This window comes from Anabrus simplex, chromosome 10 (genome assembly GCF_040414725.1).
Source record: "Anabrus simplex isolate iqAnaSimp1 chromosome 10, ASM4041472v1, whole genome shotgun sequence".
NCBI lineage: Eukaryota > Metazoa > Arthropoda > Insecta > Orthoptera > Tettigoniidae > Anabrus > Anabrus simplex.
Genome location: NC_090274.1, coordinates 76,900,798 through 76,920,038, shown reverse-complemented (window position 1 = coordinate 76,920,038; position 19,241 = coordinate 76,900,798). Strand labels below are relative to the sequence as shown.

Below are 19,241 nucleotides of genomic sequence, written 5' to 3'. Positions count from 1 at the left end.
TACAACAATAATGGAACAAATTTCACTGGTACAGATAATTCGTTTTGAACTGTCGACTAATACCAGACAGAAAGAGAGTCCACAATGCAGCGAATACAGTAGAGGATTAACCCTCCCAGAGCAGGCTGGTGGGGTGGTTGGTAGCAAAGTCTGATTCAGATAATAAAGAGAAACTTGAGATGTGTCCTTGGGAGAGCTTCACTGTGTTGCGAAGAGATGGCGGCACTACCGTGTGAGTGTGAAGCCGTCATTAATTCCCATCCTCTTGCATACTTGCCTGCGAAGCCTGAAGATCTCAACCAACTTTCACCTTCAAGTATTCTGCAAGACGATGTCTGCATGGGAATAATACATTTAGATCATCTGGATTCTGTGAACTTATCGAGGGGATTTTGATTTCTACTGCAGTTGCAACAAGATTTTGAGAAGAGTACCTAAGTCAGTTGATCCAGAAGCAGAATAAGATGTCTATAAACACTGGAAAAGGGGATATGGTGCTATTATTTATTTATTTAGCGTATGGCTTATACAGACATAATCAGTAATATACATATATACATATTTACAGCTGAGAAACAAAGCAACTTGTGCTTCACAATTGAATGTCTAATTCTTCGATCCAGCGTGCAGCATCCGGAGTTAGCAGCAGGAAGTCATCCTCATCACCGTGATAGGCTCGAATCCTACATTCCCTGACGATATGACGAACAGTCTGGTGTGGAGCTCCGCAGTCACAGTCTGGGTTAGGTAGCTTTTTCCACTTATGGAGAGCGGCTCTGCACCGACCATGTCCTGTTCTGATTCTATTCAGGGCAGTCCAGGTCTTGCGTGGTAGGTGGGATCCACTTGGAAGTCTGGGACCTGAGAAGAAGGTATGAAGGCGCACATCCGTTGCTGCTTCCCATCTACTTTTCCACTCATCAAGAGATTTAAAATCTTTAGCATCCATGTTAGAGGCATCACGCAGAGTTGGATGGCGTGATTTTAGTCTGTTAAGATTCAGAAGTGGCAGGTCACTATTCACGGGTAGACTAGGATTTCTTGAGATCTTGTGAAATTCCTTCATAAGGGCATTAGATCGGCGTAGATCAGGTGGCATTATACCAGTTAGCAGTGGAAGCCAATGAACTGGAGTAGATGTGATTGCGCCAGATATGATGCGCATTGTGGTATTAAGCTGGGTGTCAACAAGCCTTGTATGATGACTGTTCATCCAAACAGGTGCACAATACTCGGCACTTGAATACACCAAACCCAGGGCTGAAGATCGCAAAGTGGTTGCTGAAGATCCCCAAGTAGTTCCACACAGTTTATGAAGGATGTTATTTCGAGACTTCAACTTTTGTGCTAAGTTCAGGAGGTGTTGTTTGAAGGATAGTGTACGGTCCAAGATGACACCAAGGTATTTTGGGTTCCAGTTATGATGAAGAATTCTCCCTCTGAAACTAACATTCAGTTTCACGTTCGCCAAACGATTATTTAAATGAAAGCAGGACACTTCTGTTTTGCTCGCACTGGGTTGGAGTCTCCAGATTTTGAAGTAGTCTTCCAGTAAAGACAGGTCTTTGGTCAGAATCTCTTCAGTCGTCTCCATTACCTGATCTTGTACAGCTAGAGCCAAGTCGTCGGCATAGCAGAATTTTCTGGATGAAGTGTCAGGAAGGTCAGAGAGATATAAGTTGAACAATAATGGTGAGAGAACTGATCCTTGGGGCAATCCGTTGTTCAGCTTCCTCTCCTTGCTTATCTTGCATCCAGTGATTACTTGGAACTTCCGATCACTTAACATGTTGTTAATCAGTTGAGCCATCTTTCTGCATGGTATGATACGAAGAAATTTGTAGATAAGGCCTTCCCTCCATGCAGTGTCAAAGGCAGCAGTAAGATCAACAAATGCTACAGATGTTTTCAGCTTCATTTGATATCCTGCCTCAATGAAGGATGTAAGAGACAATACTTGGTCACAGCAGCTACGTCCTGGTCTGAAGCCTGCCTGTTCAACTGGAATATGCTCTAGGATTGCGCTACTTATTCTGTTATATATCAACTTTTCAAAAAGTTTGTAGCAGCAGCTAAGAAGGGCAATGGGTCGATAGCTTTCTACCTTGTTGCTGGGTTTGCCAGGTTTCAGAATAGAAATTATCTTTGCCTTCTTGAACTCCAATGGAAGTTGACCAGTCAGTAGGATGTCAGTAAAGAACTCTGCCAACCATTTCTTAGCATATCCTCCCAAATGAATAAGAAATTCTGGATGGATGCCATCGAAACCAGGTGACTTAAAAGGTTTGAGGTCCTTCAGTCCCATGTCAATGTCTAAAACTGTGAAGGGGCGTGCATATTCAGATGAGGGAGATGTTGTCTTTTTCAAGTCACGAAGCTGCCGTCTGATATGTTTGGTATGTTTCTTGTCGGGAGGCACTCTTGATGTGGTAATGATGTGGGAAGCAATTTGGTCAGGTGTTACTCCTGAAGGTTTCCTGCATACTGATCCACTTCCTCCCAATCTCCTCAGAAGACTCCATGCTTCCCTGCTTGAGTGGGTAAAGTCCATACTTTCAATTGTGTCTGTCCATTTCTGCCTACGAGATAAGTCTAAGCTGGTCAAAAGTTCTGTAGCTATCTCTTGGTCACTACTTTGCTGGAATTGTTGGTACAGTGTTTCACTTTCATCACTCCATCCTGGGATATATTCTTTTCGATATCCTCTCGGCATACACTTTTTAGCTGTTGTTGTTACTGCACCGATGAACCGATGGTAGTTCTTATGAGATGGAGGGATCCAGCGAATGCACTTATCCAGTTCCCTCGAAAACTTTGCCCAGTCAGCTTTCTGGAAGTTCCATCGAGCATGTGGAGTTGATCGTATGACAGGGACCGTGCTGGTTGCAGCTGATGGCAAGAACTGGATCGACCGGCCATTAACACGGGTGATGGAAGTTTATCGTGGGAAAGACTTGAAAGATTTGCGAGGTTGAAAACATTGTCAGGTGAGGTGACTAGTCCACACCATTGACTTCTGAAACTGTGAAGGAGGATGCTGACGACTGCTCCTCAAAGTGGTATTATAACAGCACGTTTACTGTTTCATGTGAATATAAAAACTGATTAAATCTAAATGATTTACAAAAAATGTGAAGTTTCTCTCAGGTAGAAAGAAAGTTTCTCACATGCTATGTGCTTTAGGAATTAATACTGTAAGGCATTCTGAAAAGATATCTCCCTCATTAATCCTCCTATCAAAATAGTGTACATGAGCAACAAGTCTTACAAATAGATTTCTAGTAAGGTTGGTAGATTTCAAAGAAGGTTGGCTATGTATATTCAGACATGCCAACTTTCAAAAGAAAAAATCAGGAGAAATTTGGCAGCGAATCGCGATGTATTATGACACATCACTGATGGCAGAACATGCACTAATGCATTATAATTCAATAAATTACCAAATTCCATTTGGCCTACATATATATATTTCATCATTTATACGTGAATACTAAATACTGGACATACCTGCACTGTAGGAACATATGACACCCAATCCTTCAACATGGTGTTCACATTACGACTAATTGTTGTCCAGCACACCCGTAGCTGACTTAGCCCTCTTCAGAAACTCGGAACTAAATTTTTGCTCAAAACACTTGTCTTGCTGAAGTGATTTCAAGGTTAAAAGTTTCGCCAAAGATTGTTCAGACAGCAAGGATCTGAACTGTGTTTTTGTCTTTGTGACTCTGCTAAAAATCTTTTCACGTTCTACATTACTACGTGGAATTGATAAAATAGCAATCATTACCTTAGTGAGTGCCATATTTAAGTACATTACCAGCTGATTTCATCTGAGATACCAATGCCCATTGAACATCAATTCTTCCTTTTGCCAGGTCTGTTTCTTTGCGTTGAAAGTTACAGTTTCTTTACCTAGGTGTTCCTTTTCACTAGTAAGAATATTCGGATAATTGTTAATGAAAAATCTAAGGCTAGAAAATGATCCCTTAGTTATAGCAGAAATATTTGCAACTTCTGCATTAATTAAAACTTCACCTTTGAACGGAAATTTGTGTACCATGTAGTCATATGATGAAGGGGAACACTTTCTAACAGACTTAAAGAATATGCACTTTTCCTCAGACATCAAAGTGTTCAATAAAACAAACGGCAGAGTTCCCTATCATCAGATCACGATCATCCTTTTGATTTGCTGGAGTATGATACTCTACATCAAGGAGAGAGGAGGAGATTTTAACAACATGTGGTTTCACAAACCTTGCCACCACATTCTCCTATATTTCCTCCAAAACTGACCTCAATAAGTGGATCTGCGCCATATTTTGACTGAAGAGCTATGTTTGGATTCTCAGAGATATCCATATAACTTGAGAGAAAAGGCAAAACGATTTATGTACATTTGATGAAAGGAACACGAACTGTCTTTCTTCATGTGACAATGCATGGCTCTTAGTGCCATCAGTAGATTCATTTTAGTGAAACTGATGACTGGGTTCTACTTCTCGACTGAGGATTGTGGTGAAATATTATGAGAATGCTTCACCTTTTCAGACAAACAAGACGCAACTGCACTTAGACTGTGCTTAGGAATTTTCTAAGTCTTCAAAGTTCTCATATGAGAATCCTTCTCTAAATTTTGCTCCTGAATAAAATAACCAAATGGTCCCACTGCAGCAAACTCCTATCTGAACATCTATTTAGTGATAACCATCGAGTGAACAGATGCTTCAGAATTTTCCTAATCTCTGTGATGTGTAAAGTATGAAATACTCTGAACTTCTCTTTCCTCTTTGTACTCCTTTCCAGATAATAAAATATATCAATTATACATTCATCCACATTTACGGGCAAGCACACCACACAATTCTCCGTAGCAAGATTAATGAGGTATAGATTAGGTTACGATTAGGTTACGATTTTCCCGCTTCAAACACCCTGCCACACCATTCTTTAATCCTACCATTACTGGAGCATTATCAGCACCAAGAGCTAGGCAGTTTTCTAATGGAATGCGGAATTCCTGAAAAAATGAGAGCAAAAGACTGACAATATTTGCTCCAGTAGCATGCCGTCTAAATTAGGCACAGAGTACACAACTCTGAATTTCATTGAGTTCAGGCCTAAAAAATGTTACAAGAATGGGATATATTTTTCAAGTTGCTTTTATTGCTAACTTCAGTAGCAACAGAAAATGCATTCACCTGCAAATGTGATACAATTTTCGCCCTTTCTTCTATGCACATTTCTGTAATGGGAGCCACTGTTTTCGTTCTAGCACACCCATATCGTTTAGCGATTTCGGAATCAGGAAATATTTTTGCGAAACAAAGGTCCTGCGTGATCGGCACAATTTACAGGCATGTTATGTTCTACGATAAATCACCTAAATAACGCCTAGGCATTCGTCACAGGATTTACATTTTAGTTTTTACATGAAAAGTTCAGTTTCTGGTTTCTTTCTATACACTGAACACTCTCCTTATATATTTTCTTTTTTTGCTATTTGTTTTACGTCGCACCGACACAGATAGGTCTTACGGCGACGATGGGATACGAAAGGCATAGGAATGGTAAGGAAGCGGCCGTGGTCTTAATTAAGGAACAGCCCCAGCATCTGCCTGGTGAGAAAATGGGAAGCCATGGAAAAACATCTCCAGGGCTGCTGACAGTGGGGTTCGAACCCACTATCTCCCGGATGCAAGCTCACAGCTGCGCGCTCCTAATCGCACGGCCAACTCGCCCGGTTGTATTTTATTTTGCATATGCTTGAGTATATCGCACTTCCTGCCATGCTCAACTGAAAAATCACACCTACATACAGTACAGAATGTGAACGTTGGTCCCTTCCTGGATTCACTCAAACACGGAAACATTTCCCTACAAGCACTTTTAAACACTGCATCATATTTCTGTTTGGCATTTTGGCCAAAACAAATATTAAGACAACGCGAGCACTTCTGTAGGTCCTGGCCCAGGTAGACGACTATGGCGTGCTACTTCTGAGGTTAGGTTACACGCTTGACTCGCTTGCAAAGAGAATGACTGCGTTATAGTCCAAAGAGGAGCACATGACTGGCCACCGTGCCCCGTACTGCCATCTGGTATCATTATTAAAACTACTATCCACCAGCCATACTCAGCAATATATCGGTAGGACGAGGAAATTCGCGGGAGTTTAAAATAATACGAAAATTACTTGTACAAAACTCTAAAATCTCAGACAAACGCTTATTCAGCCCCTACACTTCACCTTCAAGGACAAGACGGAGAACTGAAAATGAACAATGAAGATAGTACTACAGCCCTTGCAAAATATTTTGATGACCTCCTCAATGCAGAAGAACAAGAGGGAAAACTGCAATTTCAACCCAAAAATGTTATTAACCCTGACTCCCTTCCTTCTACCAAAGAAGAAATCAAACACATCATCCCTGAACTGAAATCTAACAGAGCAGCAGGCGAAGATGGCATCATTGCAGAAGTATGGAAACATGCAGATGAAGTGTCAATTGACAGTATCCTCAGAATCATACTTGACATCTGAACAACAGAAACACTACCAAGGGATTGGACTTCAGCTATCATCCACCCGCTGCACAAGAAAGGAGACAAGTTAGACCCTAGGAACTATAGAGAGGTCTCTCTCTTATCAGTGACTTACAAAATTTTCTCCAAAGCATTGCTGAAAAAAAGTGGAGGCACAATTACACTCCTGAATAGGAGAATACCAAGCTGGGTTTAGGAAGTCAAGGTCATGAACAGAGCAGATTCTGAACCACAAAACTATCTATACCTACAAAAACCTCAGCACCTCAACCTATGTAGCAATTTTCGTTGACTTCCGGAAGGCCTACGACTCGGTACACAGAAAGTCCCTCTTTGAGACGTTGACTGAAATCGGACTGGATAAGAAGACTTTGAATCCTGTTAAGGCTATTCTAATGAACACCATGTAAGAAGTCAAATTCAGAGGGGTATTATCAAAAGGCTTTGAGATCAAAACAGGTGTTAGATAAGGAGATGGTTTGTCCCCAATCCCGTTGAACTGTCTGCAGGAGAAGGTCATTCGGGAATGGACGACGCACCAGCTGATAACTCTGGATTAAAAATCGGCTACAAAAAAGGCAAGTTAACAGTCACCTGCTTAGCCTTCGCAGATGACCTCACATTCTTAGCTTCAAGTATGGAAGAAGCTACGTACCAGCTATCCTCCCTAGAACGCATAGCAGCTACAGTAGGGCTGAAGATTGCTGTCAATAAAACAGAATTTCTGACCAACATCAGAGAAGCAACCAACTTCATTTCCTTGGGGGACAAAATAATACACCAGGCCAACTCATTCAAATATCTTGGAGAATGGATAACCCCAAATGTTAATGAGGACCTTGCAACGAAGAGTAGATGCACTAAATTAGAAAGAGCTTATCATCTTTGTAAGAACATATACATGTCTAAATCCCTCACCTTGAATCTTAACTTAGACACTACAACACCATAGTAAGACAATCTGTATCGTATGCCTCAAAATGAGTAAATATGACCCGGAAAGAACAACTCAGAAAACTGGATCTGAAAGAGCGAAATGTCTTCAGTAGGATTATTGGTCCCATTAAAGGAGATGGGTACAGAATGAGGCACAACAAGGAACTGCACAGTAAAATAGAGAGCATTACAACAGCTATGAGGAAGAGAAGACCAATGTTCTATGGTCACATAGTCAGGATGGACAGCCAGAGACTCACTTCCAAGGATCTTCAACACTGTATCTAGAGGGAGAGCAAATAATGCCAAATGGACAAATTTAGTTCGGAAAGACCTACAATACCTAAACATTGATAACGCTGAACTTTAGAAATGAGATAAGTTCAGAAAATTAGTCGAGACATCTGACTCTCTCCAGTCACTAACAACTAAATCACTGCGGCCAGGAGTAGGGGTGAAATGGACTCAAGAAAGAAAAGACATCCATAGCATTAGAATGACGGAAAACTGGGCTAATAAGAAGAAAAGAGCTCACCAGAGGTAAGAACCATGTGATCCATTGTAGGCCTAAACGAAGGAGAAGAGGAAGAATACGAAAAATACTGATACTGAGATCGGCCCGGCGAGCACGAGAACGGAAGGAGCGAAGAAAAATCGGGAGTCTCTCACTTAAATCGGGAGACTTGGCGCATCTGTGTAATTTCTTGGGAGAGTGAAATCACTGTTTCTGTCTTCACATAAATCCCCAGTCAATTCATGGATGCTGAAATGATACTGAACCTAAAAACTATCCATGGATAAGAGGATTCTAAATGTGGGATAAAATACATCCAGTTGTTTTTCAGTTACAACAACTCAAACAACAACAAAAAGAAAGGCAATACCCCTAAGCTAAAAAATATTTAAGTATCATTTTTAAATATGAAATGGATAATTATAATATGCTGCCAAAATAATCAATATATGGATCATAGATCATTCAACTACACAGTTTTACAGTGTGTAATTAGTGTATATCTAGGTTATGTTAGCTGGGCGGTCTGTAAACATGGCAAGGCACTTCACTCATTAAGAGGTCTTAGGGATAGCACTGTAGTTGTACTAATATTTACCACATTTCTTTTATCACATTAACGTCATGGCCTGCCCTATCATTCTAAACGTCTAGACTGCTCCTAAACTAAATTAGTGAAACCCTGCAGAAATCTGTTTCTAGAAAGAAAACAATAATAAGTTGTTATAACATTCCTTCAGTTGTGGTAGATTTCATAGAACATTAATAAAATTGGCCCCGTGGTGTAGGGGGCAATGTGCCGGCCTGTCACCCGGCGGCCCCGGGTTTGATTCCCGGACTGGTCAGGGGATCTTAATTGTAACTAATTAATATTCCAGGCCTGGGGACTGGGTGTTTGTGTCGCCCTTAATGTTCCTTTCCTCACATTCAACAATCTACACTTCTGCCATTCCAATTACACGCAGGTTCATATTACATGGTGCAAGTAGGGACAAAAGATCTCTATAGGTCGAAGCCCTGAATAAACAGCATTAAAAAAAATAATGCTGTTGCGTACCTATAGGCACACAATCAGGTCAGGTGATACCAGTGTTGTAATATCATGGTAGAAAAAGAGGTGGTCAACTATTTTGCTATTAACTGGTTTTTAAATAGAGTATAAGGTGACTTTTTCACTTGAATGGAGTACTTAACCATCTCACTGTCCACATGAGCCCTGTAAATTCCTCACCCTAACAGGGAATAAGTATAGTACTCCCCTAGATTTATCCCTCTGTGCAATCTCAAAAGTAACATTTCAGGAAGCCTTAAGAGTATTGTGACAGTGGAAAATCCAATTATCAAAGTTAACCATCAATAATATGACCTTTTCAATCAGGAGAAAAGATGAGTAATGAGCAAGCTCCCCATATAAACGTTAATTTAAATCCGTTCGTGCCAAAGAGGGTAATATAGAATTATCAATATCACATAAATGGACACAATCCGCTCATAATTTTAGGCAAAAAGAAAGTGACCAGTCAAAATCAGTAATTTTATCATGAACTATAACACAAAGATCACTCCAGTAGTTTTACCTAATGAAAAAATGTCCATAGCACTGATAGGATCCAGAATCAGCATTAAGGTTCAGGTACTGATATCTAAAATTCATTGCAAATCTTACTGAGGCCTTATAGATAAGATAAAGATGCTCATTCTTTAAAAAATGGGGCCTGCTCAGTTAATAAGTGTCATCTTACCAATCATGAAGCTATCCATGGGGAAAAGTAATGATTACAAGGATCCAATGCCAACAACTATCCACTATTTCCAATAACAATGGATGACATCCAGCACATAATATACTGCGGGTGATGGTTTGGTCTGCGCTCTCAATTAATTATCAGTTTCAAACTTTGTGCAATTATTTCACTCGTACATGATTCGGGAGCCTCAACTCACTTCATCAGCGATTTCTACATCATATATCAGTATTCCCCATATCTTAGGATTTAGCATTATTCATCTATGCATAAGACATCATAAATATATACCATTATTTTTAACACATACACACATAATGACCATATCTTGATAATGATTGTTGTTATGAAACCATTCTAAGCACAATGGAACACTTGAGTACATTTATGAAAAGTTCAACTTGACGCTTCTTATTTTATGTAAAAATTGAATACATGTATTAAAATGTCAGATTGTTTCCTAAGAAAATTCCATCAGTGATAAAATGTTTCTTGCTGCTGTTTGTTCTATTGTAGCCCACATAAGCATAGGCCTATTATACTACCAAAGTTAACTTTTTGCCTTGTTATTCCTAGAATGCATCTTGAATGAACTGGTTTACCATTGAGTTACTTGACTTCTGAAGAACTAAATTAGTAATTCATTATTTCAAGTCACATGGAATTTTTCTATGTTGGTGTTGGAGTGGAATTTCGACAGAGAGGATGAAACCTACCATCATGTCCTTGAATTCGTGGCTATTATTTGCTCTTCTTATCATAAATTATTGAAGCAGAGGAAGACCAACCGCTCACCAGCCTAACACTTATTGATTCTATGTCATGCAAAATATATTAAAGGTTTCGAAACACTGAGATGACGGAAATCATTTCCGCATGAGGCAAATGTATTTGAGCACTTTTAATACCATCAAGGTGATAAAGGATTTAATATGCCAACTTGAAACCAGAAATAAAGCCCTCCACAACCTGAGCTACTCAGACTGCCATATTTCCTGACAAGAGGTACAAAGCAAAGAGAGATGAAAAGAAACCCACTTCTTCTTCAGCATTTACACATGCTGTGCCAAATAAAAGGTGTATACCTGTTAATTCTGCATTTGTGTAATTATAAAAAATATACTTAGTCAATATGAGATTAATGTACAAATATATATGTGCATTAAGATTACACAGGAAATTACACATATACCTCCTGAACATCAGATAAAAGTAGTTATGTAACCAATCGAACTCAGATGACTGCTAAGGGTTTAATTGTAATCACTATAAAGTTACATGGAATGATACTTACACATGAAGTATTTGATGTTTCCTCAAAGCAGATTGGTTCCTCTTTGATATTTACTTCCAAGTCCATTGTAAATAGTGTGTGAAGGTATAGACTGTTTTGGGATGTAGATTACTTCCACAGAAGTTGCACTGAAACATGAGCAACAAACACTATTATTACTGTTTTGTAGTCAAGTCTGTAGCTTTAGGTGACTGTTGATATTGTGCTCATAGCCACAGGACCTCCAGTTTTACCTGGAAACTGAACCTCAGGGATACACATTTTCAATGAAAGAACATCCCACACCCACAGAATGGGATTAATTTGCACACCTCTTGTGAAAACCTGTGACTTTGCAACTTACGTATCACCCATTAAACTCGGAATCTAATGACTGATTTGATGTACCTTATGTTTTTTATGATTTGCTTACATCACACTGACACAGATAGGACTTATGGCATTATGGCTAGGAGTGGGATAAAAGTGACTGTGGCCTTGAGTAAGGTAGAGTCCCAGCATTTCTCTGGTGTGAAAATGGGAAAACACAGAAAACTGTCTCTTGGGCTGCGACTTCCTTCCCACTCCTAGCCCTTTCCAGTCCCATTATTACCATAAGTTATATCTGTGTCAGTACAATATAAAGCCAATTGTAACAAAAAAAAAGTTCTACAACCGAACCTTCGAAAACAAATCATTTCTTGTTCAACTTGCAGGGCAAATGATACGCATTTAGCCACTGTGTAGACACAATATCCACGCCTTGTCCTTCCGCTAGCTCTATTAGCCGTGTACATTTTGTACTGCTCAATATAAGCATCGCTCTCTTTAAACTAGAGTGAAGCAGTGATTCAGATACAATACAAAATTTGAAAGTCAAAATTGGGAATGTTCTGATATAGTACATTCAGTTTTGTTTTCAATCCACAAACATTCAGATAGTAAGTGGAGAGCCAAGTCTTATTCATAACACTTACAAATTATGTAAATCATCCTGGTTGTTAATGACAATTGTGGGTAAGCCCTGCATCTTATGTATTTTAATAAGCTAGTTTCTTACACAGGAATATCCATAGTTCTCCCCTCGACGCACAGTACTCACCTGGGCTAACAGCCCCTTTGAGAGCTACCAAACAATATGTTGAATTAAGTAGCAGTTCAGCCAGATTCCTTCTTGATCAAACAAATGATTTGACAGAGGATTGCCAAGTACTCATTGGCAACTTTAACCAAAAAGTTGGAACCACTACTGATTATGCTACAATATATACTGAAACGGGAATGCCCTGCGCTGCTCCAGAGTGCCAGCCAAGGCCAAGTGACGTCACACCGAAAGTTCTCTCCTGTTCTGTGGCAGTTCATCACGAACAGAATGTAAAATCATAATTTCGAGAACGTCGCCTTGTAGGCCTGAACAATAAATGCGGCTAGCCAAAATTTCATCAAAATCGGCGGAAGGATGGCCGAGATATAAATTTTTCAAGATGCCCACATTTACAGTCACACCTTCGGCAATAAAAGGGAGTCGCCAGCCTTGAGTAAAACAGTGAGTGAGTGTGTGTGTCACTCAGTGTGTGTGTGCGAGCAAGCACATCGTCACCTCGCTATACGGTTCGTTACTCTGTCCGAACTCCTTCAATATAACATAACAGTTCTGGACTGCCTATAAACTATTTTGTAAAAACAAACAGTTCTGAACTGGCCACAAACTACTTTGTTATAACAAACAGTTCCGAACTGCCTACGAAATCCTTCAAAATTATTTTAATGAGCATACATGAATCTGAATGCTTCCAGAAATAATTGTTAATAATGGTTTGTTGGAATTAGTAAATAGCATTTGTGAACTGTAAAATACCATCTACGATATGTTACAAAACGTAAAACAATGGATGATGAAAGACCTCACTATTCCAATGAGAGTTACTGCATTTAGTCACACCATTTACTGGTCGAATCAACTGTGAGTGTATACAACATGCAGTCCCTAGTATTGAACGCGCACTGCTGGCATTGGCTCTGAAATGGTTCTCAATGTAGTTAGAACAGCATGAAATCAGAACTCACAGTTCACAAGCAGTTCTGAATTTCTGTTGGAACACATTTACACTGGAACCAAAAAGTATTGCCACAGGCACCTTTTCGCATGTAATACAATTTTATAAACACTTGGAACATTATGTATATACCATTAACCCTTACTCAATAAAGGGAATAATTTGTACATTAAATTGTTTTTAACACAATATAAACACATGTAATCTATTAAATTACAGTTTTCTCCTGCTCAAAAAAGTACTAACACACTGTACGTCGTTTGTTATTCAGCTTTACAGACAGCACCACGCGTACCAGATTTGTCCAATCGAACTTGACAAACAGTTCAGTCGTTCGCCTAACGCCACTGTATGGGTCATTCAGTTGTCATGATGAAGTAGCATTCCTGTTATTTGACACCAAGGTGGTTTTCTTGCATTCGCAGGGTAAAAGTTACCATGAAATTGGTAATGAACTTTCTGTTACTTATTCCACAGTGCGGCCAATCGCCGAGAAGTTTCAAGAGACTGGTACAAGAGACAATAAACACAGAGCTGGACGTCCAGGAGTTCTTAAACGTACAGAACATCGAAGCATAGTCCGTCTTGCACTAAAAGAGTTCTTTAAAATTCAGTATTGTTTGTATTGGACATCCAGTCAACATCCAACAAACAGGTCAGTCCTCAAACTATTAGGAATGTTTTGAATGCAGCTGATATTCATGGGAGATCTCCCAGAAAGAAACCATTTATTTTGGAAGTTAACTGAAGAATACACTTCCAGTTCGCCAAAGGTTATGTCAATAAATCAACTGAATTTTGGAATTCTGTGATATTTTCTTACAAATCCAAGTTTAACTTGTTGGATCGGATGGAAATATAAAAGTGTGGTGCAAACCAAATACAGAGCTCCAATCACTACATGCACTACCTACAGTAAATAATGGGGGAGGAAGCATAGTGGTTTGGGAATGCATGGAAACTTCCGGTCTTGGTGACTTTTGGCAATTACTGAAGGTGTCATGGATCATCGTAAATATACCGTTGTGTCGCGAGGTCACTTACTATCGGCACACTTTTTCTGGATAGATTTACACCCTAGTGCTGAATCGGTAGACCTCGGCAATCTTCGAGATTCGTACTGGCAAACTTTGAAGCACAAACTATGAATCGCTTATGGATGGCTGTGCGACATCTGGCGTACGCTTTACGTACTAGGACTGTTGTTGGTTACACAGAAAAGCCAAACTATAGAATTCATGCTAGGCACAAGATATATATCGAGAAATGTTATATATAATGTTTTATAATGTTGTATAATGTGTGTGTGTAACACAGCTGTTGGCTTAAGACAGTAACGGTTTAGAAACTTCATATCGATCGATCATATTATAGATTCAATTCATATTTCATTTCCATTCAGTTGACAGCACTACCGCAACCCGGAGGGCTCCCTCCTTACTCATCAATCCCGCACACAAATCTATCCAGAAAAAAGTGTGCCGATAACATGTAGCAGTGCACAGAAACTGAGCCTTGATTGCATCTTTTACTTCTAATAAGACAACGACCGAAACATACGGCTCTGCGAACGCGATAGTGGTTAATATATAATGAACCAAGAAGAGTTTTCACTCCACACAGAGCCCTGATCTTAACCCAATAGAACCGAGCTCGAGTATCCAGTATTCGGGAGATAGTAGGTTCGAACCCCACTGTCGGCAGCCCTGAAAATATTTTCCGTGGTTTCCCATTATCACACCAGGCAAATGCCGGGGCTGTACCTTAATTAAGGCCACGGCCGCTTCCTTCCCAATCCTAGCCCTTTCATCTCCCATCGTCGCCATAAGACCTATCTGTGTCAGTGCGACGTAAAGCAACTAGCAAAAAAAAAGAAATAACCCAATAGAGCATCTTTGGAATGATTAGGAGACAAAAGTTTGAAAATGTCGTTCTACAGGGTGTTGTAGGAAGAATGGTCAATGATCTCAGGAGAGATAACTCGTAACATGGTTCCCTCCATGCCAAGACATCTACAAATTGTCATCAGTGCCAACGGTACACACACAGGCTACTAGACATGAGTTCCGTGAATTACAGAGATTTTAATTTAATTTGTGTACCGGTGTGCTAATACTTTTTTTTTACGTGCAGAGCAAATGATTTTGTTTTGTAAACATTTTTGTTGTGAGAAACTAATTATACTCGAAGAACATTATATTTACTACTGTAGGGTCAGTCAGGGTAAATATGAGACATTTTTTACAACTTTGTTCATAAATTACAAACCATAACAGTGACAGTTATACAAAAAATCATAATAAGTTGTGACCGTTATTACAAAAAAAAACTGGAAACAACAGATTACTATATATTCATTAACTTTTGAAAAATAAATATAAATGTGCGTCTCATTTTTAACCTGCAAAAGGGGGAATTATGAGACAACCCAGGGGAAAAGTCAAACAGTATTGTAGCAGACTGTAAAATCATGTTGGAGAGTTAATAGGGTAATTGTGAGACACCTTAGGGTCAAAGGAAGACAGGAAAAAATCTGGGTGTAATAGTTTGCAACACTTTTCTCAGTTTTATTATAGGAACAAAATGGCCATGTTTTGATACCACGAAATTTAGGCTTGAGATGCATTCTTATACTCATTCCTGACAAAAATTACTTAGTATAGACTGTTGACATTATACCATCTAATTAAATGGTACCTGAGCTTTATGCCTGAATTTATGTTACATTTTAATTATACTAAATAAATACATAGTGCCCATTGTAATCAGAATGGTGAAAAAATGAGACATCACTTGGTTTAAACTGACTTAACAGAAAATGTACGAGTTCTAGTTTTTTTTTTTTCAAAAACATCAACTGTTCCTGGGTATGAAAATGTAATGCCTCTACCTTTCCCTGTTATTATTGGAACAGGCGATTTCCCTAGTAATTTTGACTTTTCCACAACAGATACATCATTTTCATTAAGTCTTAACACAGTTTTGTTATTGTCCACACAATTGAGACACATGATTTGCATGTCTCCACCTTCCAGAACTTTCTGAACAGTGGCAACATATTTATATTGAAAAGAATGCCGCTTTCCAGAACTTTCAAAAAGTACAAGTACAAAGTCACCTGGATTTACTTCATCTGCCATGGTCATTTCCTCAGCATCTGTGTCAAGTAGATCAACTTCATCAAGACTGTCACCGCTACCTTGCCAATCTTCATATTCGCATGTAACTGAGTCAGAAGGATGAACTACTTTTTTTTTTTTGTTTGCTAGTTGCTTTACGTCACACCGACAGATTGGTCTTATGGCGATGATGGGACAGGAAACGGCTAGGAGAGGGAACGAAGCGGCCGTGGCCTTAATTAAAGTACAGCCCCAGCATTTGCCTGGTGTGAAAATGGAAAACCACGGAAAACCATTTTCAGGGCTGCCGACAGTGGGGTTTGAACCTACTATCTCCCAAATACTGGATACTGGCTGCACTTAAGTGACTGCAGCTATCGAGCTCAGTGAATGAACTTCTGCTCTTGTCTTGGATGGAGGTTTTACTACTGGAACTGTTGCCTTTTGAATACCTGTACCCTTTCTATCCTTCTTATGAAGTGGTTTCTGCTTTTCCCTCACAAGCTGGGAATACTCTTCAGATGTTTCACCTTTGCTGTCGGGTCCACTTTTCTTCGCTTCATCATGGTTTTGGCAGCGTGTTTGATTTTTGAAAGTAGGATATTCTCGAAAGAATTTTCAGGAAGTATATCAGGAAAGGAGTCTGTAGGAATGACAAACATAAGTATTTAGGTACAGAAACAAGTGTACCAACTGTCTCATTTTTCCCCCTAAAAGTGTCTCACTTTTACCCTAATGATGTCTCATATTTACCCCCTTTTATAAAAGTAAATTTTCTTCTCAAATCAAAAACTTCAAATTGTGTTTTCAAGCTGAAAAAGAAGATTCTCCCTTACACTACCAAATAAAACCAGAAACACTTTCCTGGATATTTGGGTTGAGCCAGAGTAACAAAAGACAAAGTGCAATGCATGAAAGTTTTTTGGTTAGAAAAAACACCACTAAGGAAAAACGTGTGTACTGCTAGATATATAGTTCGGACACTTTCCAATTATTTTACCGTAATGGATAAAAGACTAATATATAATATCATTCATGCAATGTGTTGAGATTATTAATTAGAGCAGAAAAAATTGAGTGTCTCATTTTTTCCTTTTTTTTTATTTTTTTTTTTGTCTGTCTCATAATTACCCTGATGACCCTACATTTCAATAAATAATTCCGTGTCTTGGCATCACCTTTATTTGCGTGGAATTTGTATATAATGGTAGGTGTGCCAATACTTTTTTGGTGCCAGCGTATACTACTGCGCATGAGCAGGCTATTCAGAATCTATTCGGTACCATGCTGGAACAAATTTGCCTGTATTATCACTAAGAATAGTAGCTGAGATATATTTAATGTAGACAGCTTACAGTCGGCTGAAAAACAATTATCTGCCGCTGACCTGTTATTTTTAAATACGAACTGAACAATAAAGCTTACCTTATTTCCTATCACGTAAAGTACGGTATAAAGTTCCTTATCTGCCGGGCTGAGTGGCTCCGACGGTTAAGGCGCTGGCCTTCTAACCCCAACTTGGCAGGTTCGATCCTGGCTCAGTCCGGTGGTATTTCAAGGTGCTCAAATACGACAGCCCCGTGTCGGTAGATTTACTGGCACGTAAAAGAACTCCTGCGGGACTAAATTCAGGCACCTCGGCGTCTCCGAAGACCTTAAAAAGTAGTTAGTGGGACGTAAAGCAAATAACATTATTATTTATTAAGTTCCTTATGGAGACGTACAAGAATGAGACTCCTTTGGACACTGTGTATAACGTAAGAAACTGCAATTACCTGATGTAAAAAATCTTAAGAGAAACAGCTCACTCCACAGAATAAACCTGCACAAGCAGCCGCAACATGTCCGAGATGCACAGTACAAAAATTAATTCGAACAATAAATAACGACAAGCCAACCACTTCGAAAGTAAATCAGAAATAGTGAATAGGGCACTTCACAAATTTATAACCAGTGCGTCGTTTCTCGACCGTATACATACACACCTGGTATCATTCACCTATCTCCAGCTAACTACTGCAGATGAATAGAAGCCAAAAGTCATCTGGGACAACAAAGACCAACCATTAGGCCGAGCGCACATTGGGACGCAGGCCTAGCAGCTAAAGCAGCGCAGCGCAGAGCAGATTTTTGTAATCCACACAAATCATTGCACCATCGCAAGTTGAGAGATAGGGTAGAACAGAGCAGAGCAGGCCGGTTCTGCACCTATTTCCTTCTACCACGCGCAGTCTTCGAAACACAGATTCCTGTGCACGTGTCACGTAGTTAGTTAAGGAATGGAAGAGAAAATTACCACAACCGTTTGGTCTCACCATGTTTTGTACGAACTATGTGAATCATGTGGACTGCAATGCAGAATGTACGTATGTACACGCATCGTGAGAAAATGGCTGAACAGAATTTAATGAAAATCGGTACCGGTATGTAAATTCCGGGAATAAGGCACTACAGTCTAGGCTATAATCATTCACGCTGGGTAACAAGGTAGTTTAGAGGAAGGCCTAAAATATAATCCGGTTCGTACCGCACTGTCGGCAGTCCTGAAGATGGTTTTCCGTGGTTTCCCATTTTCACACCGAGCCGCTTCCTTCCTACTCTTAGCCCTTTTTTGTCCCATCGTCACCGTAAGACCTATCTGTGTCGGTGTTACGTAAAGCAACCAGAAAAAAAATAAAAAATAAATGTAATCCTCTAATAATACCTATGAAGCAATCCGTGGCTCAAGTTCTCACAACATTGGGCATTTAACATTAAGATCTATTGTTGATTATTGAGAGCATCATTGCCGACTCCGTCGCCGTCATCCACCATCACATTTATGTGAAGAAATAAGAACGGAAAATAATTTATCATGTCTTATCAAATATACATGCAATCGCGTTCAGAACAGATTGTCAATGTTGATTGATTTTTGTACCGTATATTGTGTCTTGTGGCAACTACATGAAAATCTAGCAGTACATTCGTAAGTAAATGTTTTCTCCCTCTCCCCCTATCTGATTCTATTAATGAATTTACCAAGCAAGTTGGTCGTGCGGTTAGGAT

At 39.5% G+C, this 19,241-nt stretch overlaps 1 long non-coding RNA gene across 1 annotated transcript in view; it reads right to left on the bottom strand.

Annotated features, from left to right (window-relative positions):
* The window catches only part of LOC137502373 (uncharacterized), a 53,469-nt gene extending 35,415 nt beyond the window's left edge, over positions 1 to 18,054 (bottom strand). Inside the window, exons 1-3 of the long non-coding RNA XR_011018752.1 lie at positions 17,969 to 18,054; positions 17,619 to 17,847; positions 11,039 to 11,166 (exon numbers count right to left, since the gene is read on the bottom strand). This is a non-coding gene — a long non-coding RNA (uncharacterized lncRNA). The remainder of the gene's footprint in view (positions 1 to 11,038; positions 11,167 to 17,618; positions 17,848 to 17,968) is intronic.
* Positions 18,055 to 19,241: the final 1,187 nt, after the last annotated feature.